Source organism: Euprymna scolopes, chromosome 40, assembly GCF_053919585.1.
Source record: "Euprymna scolopes isolate OS-2025 chromosome 40, ASM5391958v1, whole genome shotgun sequence".
In the NCBI taxonomy this organism is placed as follows: Eukaryota; Metazoa; Mollusca; class Cephalopoda; order Sepiida; family Sepiolidae; genus Euprymna; species Euprymna scolopes.
The window spans coordinates 1,514,157-1,527,419 of record NC_136521.1 but is presented as its reverse complement, the minus strand read 5'-3'; positions in this window follow the sequence as shown (position 1 = coordinate 1,527,419).

Below are 13,263 nucleotides of genomic sequence, written 5' to 3'. Positions count from 1 at the left end.
ATTAAATAATTGATTTTGCAATACGAAACAGACTGTCAAGAAAAGTAGATGTTAACTGAATTAAAAGTAAAATTGTTATATATATATATATATATATATATATATATATATATATATATATATATATATGTATGTATATATATATACTAGCTAGACGCCCGGCGTTGCCCGATCGTACAATAAGATAAGACATGATATTTTAATTTACACAGATGTATAAATATAGAATCCATTCTCTATTAAATGCCGCCCCCCACCTCCAAACATAAGCGAACACCCAAGAGGTCATGACATACTTACCAAGAAAGCATCTCACCAACGAGACGCAAAAAACTTTAACATCAAGACTCGAATTTTAAAGTAACCCCTCCTCCTACCCCCACATATTCCCCTTCATGTATCCCTATGCCTTCAGCCACACCAGAAATCAACTTCCCAGACCCTCCCTCAAAAGTTCCTTAAACCCCAAAACTAAAACCTTCCCCCTTGGTTCCTTCCTTTCTTTCTTCCGCCCTCCTCGAACCGCCCCCCTGACCTCACTCACTCTTTCACTCTTTCATCCCATAATAACGAACATTTCTGCAAAAGTCTGAGGAAACTACAGACGGCCAAACAACGGTCGGGTAGCTGAAACAATAATGTAACTTAACAGAAAGATACGGTAATAAAAAATAAAACCTATATATATATATGTATATATGTATATATATATATATATATATATATATATATATATATATATATATATATATATATATATTAAGAAATTTGACTCATCCCCAGATATCCTACATTTAATATTTCAAGTCTTTAGACCCAAAATTGGCGAAATTTGTAGAGTGCGTAAAGGTCAACTCTTTCAAATTTGATCTCATGGCAGCCACATTTTCCACACAAAATATTATTAAAAGCTTGCTGCATTTGTGAATAACTTTTATAAAAAATTTCAAATGTTTAGATCCAAAACTGACTGAATAGTTTTCTAGAGACCGCAAACGTCAAATCATTTTAACTTTGACCAATTTGCAGCCAAACTTTCCGTCAAAAACCGATTACGAAGCTTGCCCTATGTCTGAATACACTTTATGTAAAATTGCAAATATTTACACCAAACATTGACTGAGTTATTTGGTAGAGACCGCAGAGGTCAATTTGTTTTAACTTTAGCCCCAATTTTGACCTCTTAACATTTCAAGGTTCCGATATTTTTTATTCCCGATTCCAATTTCGAATAACCTTCCAGGCACTAACATATATATATATATATATATATATATATATATATATATATATATATATATATATATATATATATACTGTAGATTTGGCTTTTCAAGGTGGAAAAGGTAAATATATAGACTTTTCAAACTCTAATGCTTTCTGGTGTAAAAATAAAAATAGCAAAACTAGTATTTCTAAAGGTATTTTAAAAATGCTTGTAAGTCATCTTATTAAAGAATGCTATTTTCAAATAGGAAATAAAATATTACTCCAAACGATAGGTATCCCAATGGGATTGGATCCGGCACCATTTTGGGCAAATTTGTATTTACATAGACTCGAGTATATATATATATGTCATCATTATTAAAAACAGATATATCTAAAACATATAACTTTCATGGGTGTAGGAGATTTATAGATGACCTTATATGCATAAACGATAATGATGAATTCGAAAAAAATAAACATCTTATATATCCAAACGAACTAAAATTAAATTGTGAACATAGAGGACAACAGGCTACATTTCTGGATTTAGATATAAAAATTGAGGATGGAATTTTTCTTTATAAAATATTTGATAAAAGAAACGCTTTCCCCTTTAAAATAGTACGTATGCCCCATAAGGATAGCACCTGCCCCGTTTTTGTGTTTTATGGAACCATTATGTCAGAGTTTTTGAGAATAGCTCGCGTTACTCTAAAATTAACAGATTTTATACCACCAGTTTCTAGCTTAGTAATAAGGATGATAAAACAAGGTGGAGATAAAAATAAAATATTTAAACAGTTTAATAAAGCATTTGTTCGTTATCCTGATGCTTTTGAATCGTTTAAGATAAACCAGATTATATTGATAAAGGAAATCCAAAACTATATTAGCAATGTATAAATGTATTTATAATTACATATAATAAATTTATATAGTTAAAAAAAAAAAAAAAAAAAAAAAAAAAAAAAAATGTATATATGTAAAAATAAAATATTTTTAACCTTTATATATCTAATTTTAAATAAATAAGAATGTAAATATACAAACTACTAACTATAGTGGGGGTGATAAGTAGTTAAATGGATTAATCCAAATCTTATAAATACAAGACTGATAAATTAAAAAATTAAAAAATGTATCCATTTTAAATGTGGAAATTGATGAATCGCACAGGTAAGAAATTCATTTTTATACTATGAAAAGGTTAGTAATTACAATTAAGAATAGGAAATTGGGAAAAAAAATTTTTGTAACTTGTCTTCTTCCTAAGATTAAGGGTGGTGGTGTTTGATCAACACTGCTGGGGAGCCATGATGTACTATACTGTTTTGTTTTTAAATCCCCGAAACAGTGTTTCATGGTAAACAACTGATGATCCCTTAAAAAATATAAAAATTGGTATTATAGTAAATTTGAGAGTTGATGCAGTGATTGCAGGTGATTAAATGACTTACTGACTAGATGTTTTTTTTTTTTTTTTTTTTTTTTTAATGAATGATAAAAAATAATTTTTTGTGTGGTTTCAAATGTTAAAAACTTCAAAGACTATATATATATATATATATATATATATATATTTATATATACTAGCTGAGGGCATAAAGTACGCTTAAATATTATTGTTTTGTTTTGTTTGAAATTTTTTAACCTATTAAAGACCCATGAAAGAATGCCATGTAAAAAATTTAATCGCTTTATGCCCATATAGCCGCTCAGTGACTTTTAGTTTCGAAGGATATAGAGTTTGAATATATGGAGACAGATCGACCGACAAAACTATAGCCGTTTATATATTAGATATATATTATTGAGTCAAAATTCACACCCGCCTCCATACGTTATAGTTTTATAACCCAAAGCTTTATATGTATATTTTTACCGGCATTCAACTCGGATAAGTCCACATGCAAGTTTCTAAAAGTGTCTCGTTTGACTTCTATTTTTTTTTAATACTATAGCATGTTTGCCCAGTGTTGCCCGGTTGTTTGGAGGCGTGTGTTGAGCAAAAAAAAAATGTGGTAGTAGGAAGGCAGGCTCGAACCCGCACCCTGAAGGAGGAAAAAAACGTGAAAAAGAAACGTGACATCTTTGCTGTTACGACCATCGCCAAGCTGGAAGTGACGTATATTTAAATTAAGGCTAGACAATCGGAAAGAGGGGATTACTTTCGAAAATGTCTACGACAAAAGCGATCCCTCCCTGTTGAAGAGTGCCCAGTTGAGGGTAAAGAAATTAATGTTTTTAGCCATTTTTTTTTCGGTATTTGTCGTCTAAGGAGTCGAGCTTCAAACGATACTGATCTTGGGAAAATTCGTCGCTTCTGTCCAAAGCTTTAGGCAGACATGCAAACATACATACATAGATTTATATATTTGTAGATCAAATGTTCTACCCAAACCGATTAAAAACTTGCCCTATCTCTGAATACCCTTTATGTAAATTTCCTAATGTTTAGACAAGAAATTGTCTGATTAATTTAGTAGAGACCGCAGAGGTCAATTTTTTACCCCTATTATAACCCCTTAACATTTATTGTCTTGGGCTTAAATAAAGTAATTACGTTAGATCCATGTCCACGGAACCTATATCTAAAATTTCAATGGTTTATACCGAAAATTCACGGGAGAGTTTGGTAGAGTTCTTAAAGGTACAAATCGTTAAACTTTGACCCCTTAGCAGCAAAATTTCTGTCCGAAAACGGATTACACAGTTTTTCCCAAATCTCAGTTCCTTTGTATGAAGAGTCTGTAGACTAAAAATTGACAGAGTTATTGTGTAGGGAAATGTACACAGAAAGACAGACAGACAGATACTTTCACTTTTATAGATATATAAAGATTTCGGTGCATTTTCACCATTAAAGAGTAGTAACTTAAACATGTGTATCGCTGAATAACGATTTAATAAAATGAGAGGCGACAGTGTTAAGAACCTCCTTGTAAAGAAAAATATAGAAGGATAAATTAAATGAATATATTATTAGTTTCATGGTGAATAGTATGATAATATTTGAAATTATGATGAGAAAGAGTGTAATATAATTCCTAATATAAAAGGTTTATGACATAAACTAGCAGAAAGAACCGAGGTTACCCGGGATTGAATGATGATCACTGGATGTTTTACACTCCTATATTTTTCTAGTGTAGCCATTGATCCTTAAATGGTGAAATTAAAAATGTTAAAAATAAAAAAAGCGATATGGAGATTATATTGTTTTTTTTTGTTTTTTGTTTTTTTGAGAAAACAGTTTTAAAGTGATGAATGAAAAAAACAAATTTCAGGAAGCCTCTAGAGCACTACTGCAAACACTAATAAAAATTGAGGAGGCTCACCTGAAGCATTACTAAAACCAAGTTTCTACCTTCTCATATCCTTGGAGAGAAAATATTTTTTATGTAAGGTATGAAAGAAAGAAATCGTCAGAATCCACAAGAGCGCTGTAAAAGCATTAATTATGGTTATATATATATATATATATATATATATATATATATATATATACATATATATACATATATATGATTTTAGTTATATATTATATATTTATATATAAATAATTTTTAAGTAAACAGAGTTAAATTTAATTTATTTGTAAGGTAAATATGCAAAAATAAGTTTTAAAAATATTGTTGACTTGTTAATGCTTTGAATAGCAGCCATTGCTTTTTAAAATCGGACTTAAGACAAGGCGGCCATGAAATGGGTAAGTAAACGAATTTTTTAAACCGGAAGTCAGAAACAGCAAGCCCATCTGAGTTTTATAATTATAAAGATTGTCATCGAAATCTGTGAAATAGCCAACTTTTCAATCAAATCGATTGACTGCCTGGTCCAATTGGGAACAATTCGAAATGCACCAGAAGAAAGCTTCCCGCACCTCCCAGCATTGTTAAATTTATTTTTTACATATAATAGCTCTAAAAACATATAATATATTAACTGATATATACTGGAGAGTCAAAATAATGAAAAGAATACTCACTTGCCATAGCCATATTAATCACGGTCTGATCCGTTTTGTGAAACTATTATTAGTGTTATATTGTATATTTATGTTGTATCATAAAGATCGTGTGTGAGTGACATGTATTTTCAGAACCTACCTCTGCTTCTTCGATGTTGGACCATCTGGAATTTATCGCCCTGGAGGGAAACTTGATACCTGTTGTTGGATGAAGATTCAATCACTCCAAGACAAGGAATTAGTTCTATAGTTCATTTTACTTTTCCCAGATGTCCTGCAGAAGGTGGAAAGTGAAATCGGCCTGTGTGGGTTCTTCTTCTACACACGTCAGCGTTCGCCCCCCCCACCCCCAGTGAAGAGGAGGAGACAACGGGAAGCCGTCCGTTGTCTTCTGAGTTCAAATATAATCTCCACGATTCAGCTAATCTGATCACATGACTCACACGCAATCAAATCAGCTGACCTTTTACTTCCGGTCAACATGTCTACACTATAATTTCACACACACACACACACACACACACACACGCACTCTCTCTCTCTCCATTATCTAACATTCCTTTCCCCCTTATTTATAAAAATGTATGACGAAGACACAAATTTTTTTACTAAGGGAATCTTAAGCTCACCCCACTGGCAAAGTAACTGTCATACTATTATTCAATATATCATAAATCAAATAAATAAAATTACATCTAGATATATTACCATGTGGCGCGAATCCTTGCGCCCTCGAAGATCAACAACTCTCTGTGATCCCATGGCCTCTATCCTGCATCTTAGGATCATGCAGAGATCACGATATCTCTCGTCACGCTATAACGCGTTTCCACAAGCACATGACTCATACGAGATAAAAGATGTTTCTTATAATATTACGAGCGCATTTTCCTATGTCTCCTGCCGAATTACGCATCCGTAGAAAAATCCCTCGAAAAAACAAAAAAAAAATAATTCTACAACCATTTCGAAAATTAGAATAAATATCGACTGAACCTTTGACTCTTCCAAACTTAAGAACTAGTTGACCCCTTATTCAACCAAGTAGTGTGTCTTTTTTTCTTAAATCTTATTTCTTTCTCGTTGTTAAAATCTTATCATTATTACTACTATCATTATTAATTAATTAACAACATGTTCTTACTTATAAATTAATCATTACCTCAATAAACTTCACAAGGCAAAAATTCACTCCGCCTCCTTCTGCGAAAAAAAAAATACATGTCCAAGAACAAGAAAAAAGCTGCACAAGTCTGCTGTGAGAAAACATCAATTGCATGAAAATATAAATTAAAAAAAAATCTTACAATCATTCACAAAGTCTCATCTCACCAATAAAATGTCACAAATAACCAAACATAGATTCGTGGAAATCCAAAATTGTCCACGTCAGCACATTTTGAGATCAGGTTACATAACCTTTGACCACCTCACAGAATCTCAAAAAAATGTTTTAAATCACAGTCGTTTACAAAAAATACATAGACATTTACAATTAAAATACATAGTCGTTTCCAAAAACAACACAAAAAACGACTCACTTAAAATTATCAGACAATCCTTCATAAAACAAAATTCAACACAAAATAACAATCGATGGAAACTAAATTTGTCAACGTCACCCAACACTTGGGGTTTTCTGAAAAAAATATCACCTTTTACTTATCCGAGCAGAAAGTATCCATTAGTGCTTAACAAACAAACAAACAAAAATACACATTGTCTTTTCCTAAAAGTACGCAACGCTTTTACAATTTTGCAACATTTTAACTTTATAAATGTTTAACCTATAAATTCATAACAAATATTTGATTGATGTGTTTCTCGCAACGGTGACAGTCATCTCATTCACGTCTGTAACTAAAGTTTATGTTTTATTTCTTCTTTTTTACCTTATTTTTGTTTTTATCAGTATGTCGATTTAGCTATGTTTTTCTTATTTCTCTTAATTTAGCATATAATATCTAACTATACATGATTTTAATATGTCTTTTTTCCGTTGTGTCTATATATTTTTTTCATCGTTGTTCAATGAAAGGACCCTACGTTGTTGTATTTTTTTCTTTAATTTTCTTTATCTTTTCCTTTTTTATGTGTAGTGTACAATATTTTTTCTTCTTTCTTTTCGTCGTGTCTATATAATATATATATATTTTTATGGTAACCACCAGGTTCGAGATTTTTCTTTTTTTTTTTACACTCACGACACCAAATGAGTTAAGTCAAATCTCCACGATTCAGCTAATCTGATCACATGACTCACACGCAATCAAATCAGCTGATCTTTTACTTCCGGTAAACGTGTCTACACTATAATTCCACTCTCTCTCTCTCTCTCTCTCTCCATTTTCTAACATTAGCAGCCGTTGCATAAGAGACCGCCGGTTTGAGATAAAACCATAAAATTGGCCAAAAACCGTAACAAAGGGTCAGGTGAAGAATATTCATAAAAAAAAAAAATTAAGTTGGTCATAAGTCTTGGAGAGCCCGGGAGATGACGCCAAAGCGAGTGACCTCATTCTTTCAAAACAATGCCAATTGGAATGTCGATCGATTTGAAATCGTCATTCAATGCCACATAAAAAGAGGCAAACAGCGAGAGACACATGACAAAAACAACAAGAGTATAGAGCAAAACAGTCTTCTACAAACTAACCAACAACCTCGTCACGCGGTAATCAGATTTGTCAATCTATCATTTTAAACTTAAATGTACAGAAATAGGCAACGAATTCTTTTATAATAAGTTTGCGTGTGTTCTCTATATTACTGATGAGTGTTTAAATATTTTAAAATTAAATAGACTTACACAAAATTAACGACTCGGGCATCCTCATCACCAGCATCATATTCAGAGTGAAATGTAACAGCGACCTATAAACGTGTAATATTGTCGTTATATTTTTTCAACGGCGTAGTTACATTTAACACTGGCACCCAACGCGTTGTATCTGAGACACTCGCATAAAAAGGGAAAGAAATTCCACTCGGAGTTTCAATTGACATCAAATGAATTTATCATAGTTCTTCTAAAATAACGCAGTGCTTCTCGTTTTAAGCATCTATTAGTTTATGTCGTCTGCAATGTAATTAAACATTTTCTTGGGACAAACGTTCATAATCCCCTGCATGAAATTTCTTCTTCGGTCCTCATTGTGATCTTTCCTGGCACCGGCAACCAGATGTAGACCCTCAGCGATCCCTAAATAGGGATCTCTTTGTCATATACGGGTCGATCCTCGGTCACGGACCCCAAGGTGACCTGTGATCGTTCTTTGCAGGGAATTCCTTGCAAGATCTCTCGGCACAGCAGGACTCATTGTTCGATTCAGTCGAAGTCGATTTCATCTTCGGGTTAATATGCCGCTGTCACGCTGCAAGTGTATAGATTTTCATGCATGCAAACGAAAGACTCAGATATATCTATTCTACTTGGTTTATTCAAGTTAGATATACAAAATATGATATAAACTTATATACAATTGTTCAGTTGTTGATTTCTTGACAAAACACTATTGAGTCACAATTAGATTTAATTACTCTCAGTTTTGCGGTGGTGATGGATGTGAAGCGAGGGGGCCGACGACTATTCGATTAGTATTAAGTTTGCTCAAAACTCAGATCCCACTGCCGATTCTGCGCGCGGGAACTCGCTTATGTACAAAGGTATCGGGGTAGGTCTGGCTACCGCCTAAACCAATCACCAGTAAGTGCGTCATTGCTTCTCGATTCTCTGCATGTATCTGTGAATCTGCGCACGTTCTCAATTGTGTTTCAGCCACTCGGTCTAGTATTGTGCTCAGAAACCAAAGGTCCCTGAGTTTAGGCTCGCTGGCATCGGAAATGACATTATATTTCGTTATGTTTCTAAAAATTATATCAAATTGTCACTTTCACCAAACAATCAGATTTATATGCCGGTTTCATAAGAATAATAAAATATATATCTTAGTTCTTGCTTTAAGCAGGGTCGACTGCTGTTGCCCGGGCATACAACAATACTGAACAAATTGCAGCTGCCCAGCATTCTCAAAAGGTTCGGGAATCCCAATCTTCCCCAAATGGGGAGCCCTAGCGCTCCCGGAGACGGTCACGTCACACTCGTCACGTTGTTCACTTTTTTATCGCTTTCCCTTCTCTTTGTCTGTGGTGACGTCACATTGTCGACTGACTCGGTTATTTGCATATGTGTAATGCGGCTGCTGCTACTACTAGTGGCTATGTTACAAACAAGCGCATTCAAGTGCAGCGGCGATTGGTATATGACAAAGTAACAGGTGCACATAACCAATTCTTGTCAAAATCTTGCACGTGAGCGGTCCTGAGAGAAGCAAACAGGTCAGGAAGCATTTATGAACGACTGTGCAGCCTTATATATATATATATATATATATATGTGTGTGTGTGTGTGTGTGTGTGTGTGTTTGTGTATGTATATATATATACTTTTTATTTCTTTTAAGATTAACATGAAAATATCACTGCACATTCATGAGAATGTTTCAGCAATGATTTATAAACAATTAGACATCATTAGGACATGTTGCTTTAACCATCAGAAGTCTCATGATAATTCTAGTTGTTTTTTAACATATAATGTAATATATATATATATATATATATATATATATATATATATATAAATTTCTGATTCAATGAATTTAAAAAAATTATGACGTAAAATGTTTGAGTTTCCTATCAAAGGTTTTTATTATTATATGTAAGACAAAGAATACATTATAAATATGTTAACTCTTTATCTGATAGGGTTTAGATATCTACCATCTCTTCAGATGAGAACATATTATAAAATAGCTATAATGGTATACACCCTATTTGCTAAAGTCAGTATGGGAAATTATTATTATAAAAATATATTAAAAATTGAATGAATCATTAAAAGTCATAGAGTAAGAAAAGTTAAGGAAACAGATATAAAAGTTTACATCCAAATTACACGGTAAAATCCGAAGCGACTGTTCTTGAAAGCAGTGTGGTAAAATTATCCTTACTGTATTTTGGGTAATCCGCATCACAAAGTAATTATCCGAGTTGGACATATTCCTGGAATAACTTTTCTTTGTTGTATAATGGGTCAGGTAAAAAGTTATTTTAAAATAGGTATGGTGGTTCTTTTTTATCAATAAACCTAAAGTATTAAGGGAAGTAAAGTTATAAGCCTAAGTAGAGAAAGAAAAAAGAAAGAAAAAATAGTAAAGACAGAAAATAATAATGAAGAGATAGAGGGGAGATACATATAGAGGGTAGAAGGTGAACTAAGTATTCGAGGTCAAAAAGACGTTTTAAAAGTTGGCAGGCCGCGAATGTAGGTCAGGGTGGGCCCAGATATAGGAAAAAAGCAAGAAAAAGAAACACAATAAGAACAATAAAAAAGAAAAAAAAGGAAAAAGAAGCAAATGAAAATCTTAATTTTTAATCTGTTTAAATCAATTAAAATCCAGCCAACTCAAATAATATAATCTAATGCAGACGGTACTATTCTTGTTTGTTTTATACGTATTGATAATATTCTTTTATAAGAAAATTAAACTGAAATTTATGACTATAATAATCTGTGTAAGTAATTTGTAAGATAAAATCCAGGCGCATTAATAGAATGTGTTGTGTTAATTTTATAATTCTAATGATAATATTTTACTGTAAAATAATAATAATAATAATAATAATAATAATAATAATAATAATAATAATAATAATAATAATTAACTGGAAATACTTTATATATATATCTATATATATATATCTATATATATATATATATATATATATATATATTTTTTTTTTAAAGCCAAAAACAATGCGGAGGAAGACCGGAAAAGATGAAGTAAAAAAGAAAAACAAACAGATGTAGACGAGTATGGTTGAGTAGAGGAGTGTCTAACCTTTATTAGACTATCATTCTTCACTTCAGTGTATAATTATTTGTAACCAAGTTGCTGGTATGTCCGGTGTATGTAAAGTCCGTTGGTGGTGTGGAACTTTGATTAATTTTGAGAGAAAGGTACCTCTCGTTTTCAAAATAGAAGACAAAAGTGGATTCAACATCGCGGAGAGAGCGTGGGCGTCCTGCAGAAATATTTTATGTTACTTATATATTTATTGTATTATTTGTGTTGTAAGCTTTGGTTATATATTTATATATATGTATTTTTTAATTTTTTTATACAATATTGCATAATTTATTATTATTATTATTATTATTATTATTATTATTATTATTATTATTATTATTATTATTATTATTATTGTTACTGTTGTTTTTTTCTCTCGTTTATCCGATGCTGTTGTTGAAGTTTTTATGTATTTATTTATTTTTTGTGTTCAGTTTTTACTTGTTTTTTTAATGTTTTTATTTTGTTTTACTTTTTATGTATCTGTATTCGTGTGTTGAGAAGGTGATAATACTCAGTTATAATATGATAGTTATGATCCTCTGTCTATGTTACGTGTATAAGCGCTTATTTATATATTTTATTATTGAAATATGTAGTGCCGGCTAGATTATTGTCACCCCTCTAGTACGAACCGGGCTCAACGTTGCTTAATTTCGGTGATCAAACGAGAACCGGTGATCAAACGAGAACGCGATTATGGCATATCAACGCGCCTGCGATCAATGATTCAATATACCTCCGTTCGCTCAGGAACTCAGCTACGGTGGACGGCTGGTATTTGCTTCTGATATCAGAGAAGATAATCACCCTCGCCCTCCATCCAGGTAGGAAAAAAGTACACACGAAATTTTAACTACTTCCTAACATAACCACATAAGGCGCTGTTATGAGGTCGTTCATTGGATGTACGTCTCGTTACTACCGGCATTGGTTGGTCAGTTTTGTTTTAATTAGGCCGAAGTTAGGAAACTTCACCTCGAATTTGATTATCACGCCGAAACACACAAATTAGAGGGGCAATTTAAGGTTAAAACAAAATAACCAGTCTGGAACAGTAGGCTACAACAAAAAATCTTAAAACTCGGAAAGGAAACATCCCAGATATCTGCCTTTCTGTTATGTGACAGTCCAGGGGAAAAATTAAAAAAGAAGATGAATAAACTTAAAACCGACTATTCACTTCATAACCAAGTGCAGCTAAAAGCTAAGGTAGCAGAAAATCAAAATTAAATAAAAGCTTTAGCTGCACAAATGAAAAATAAACAAAAGATAATGGAGTCCAAGTCATTGAATAGGTCGCTTGACAGGAACCCAAGGATGGTACACATAAATTTAATTCAAGAGGAAATCCAGGTTAATTCGCCACCGTCACAGGAAGAAGTGGATCATCCTGAAGGCCACTGTATGAGGACCCCAAACAACACCAAAAGGAGGAGTGTATGCATACAATTAAAGAGTCTGTCAAGGAAAAACAAGATATGCCACCACTAAAAATAACGAAAGATTCTATAAAAAAAATATCACCCACTTTAGCAACTTTAAAAGCCCAGGAATTGACAAAATTCCAAATTTCTGCCTTGAAAACTCAGGGAACTTCATGAACATTATGCGCAGACATTTACTGTATTGTAAGTGGCGAGGAAGATCAACCAGAGTGGTTAACTCTTAGCAAAACGACTCTGATACCCAAGAGCCAAGACACTCACTTGGCCAATAAATACAGGCCTAGCTGCTGCCTCCCAACCACATACAAGTGGTTTACAGGAATGATTGAAGATACAATCTATGAACACCTGGCTGATGGCAAATAACTTGAAAACGAACAAAAAGGATGTACCAGGAATAGACTTGGTACAAAGGATCAACTTCTTCTCAACAAAACCATCCTCGAGGACTGCAGAAAACGTCAACGGAACCTGTCAATGGCTTGGATAGAATATAAGAAGGCATTCGATAGGGTGCCTCACTTCTGTATACTGCGATGTTTGGAGATATATAATGCCCATGAGAACATAAGGACATTCCTTAAAAACAAATGACTATGTGGCAAACATCAATTGCACTACACCACATGGAAGGGACAATACAAACTTCAAATCTCAGTGTCCAGCGAGGTATATTTCAAGGTGATAGTCTGTCACCACTGTTTTTCTGCCTTACTATTGA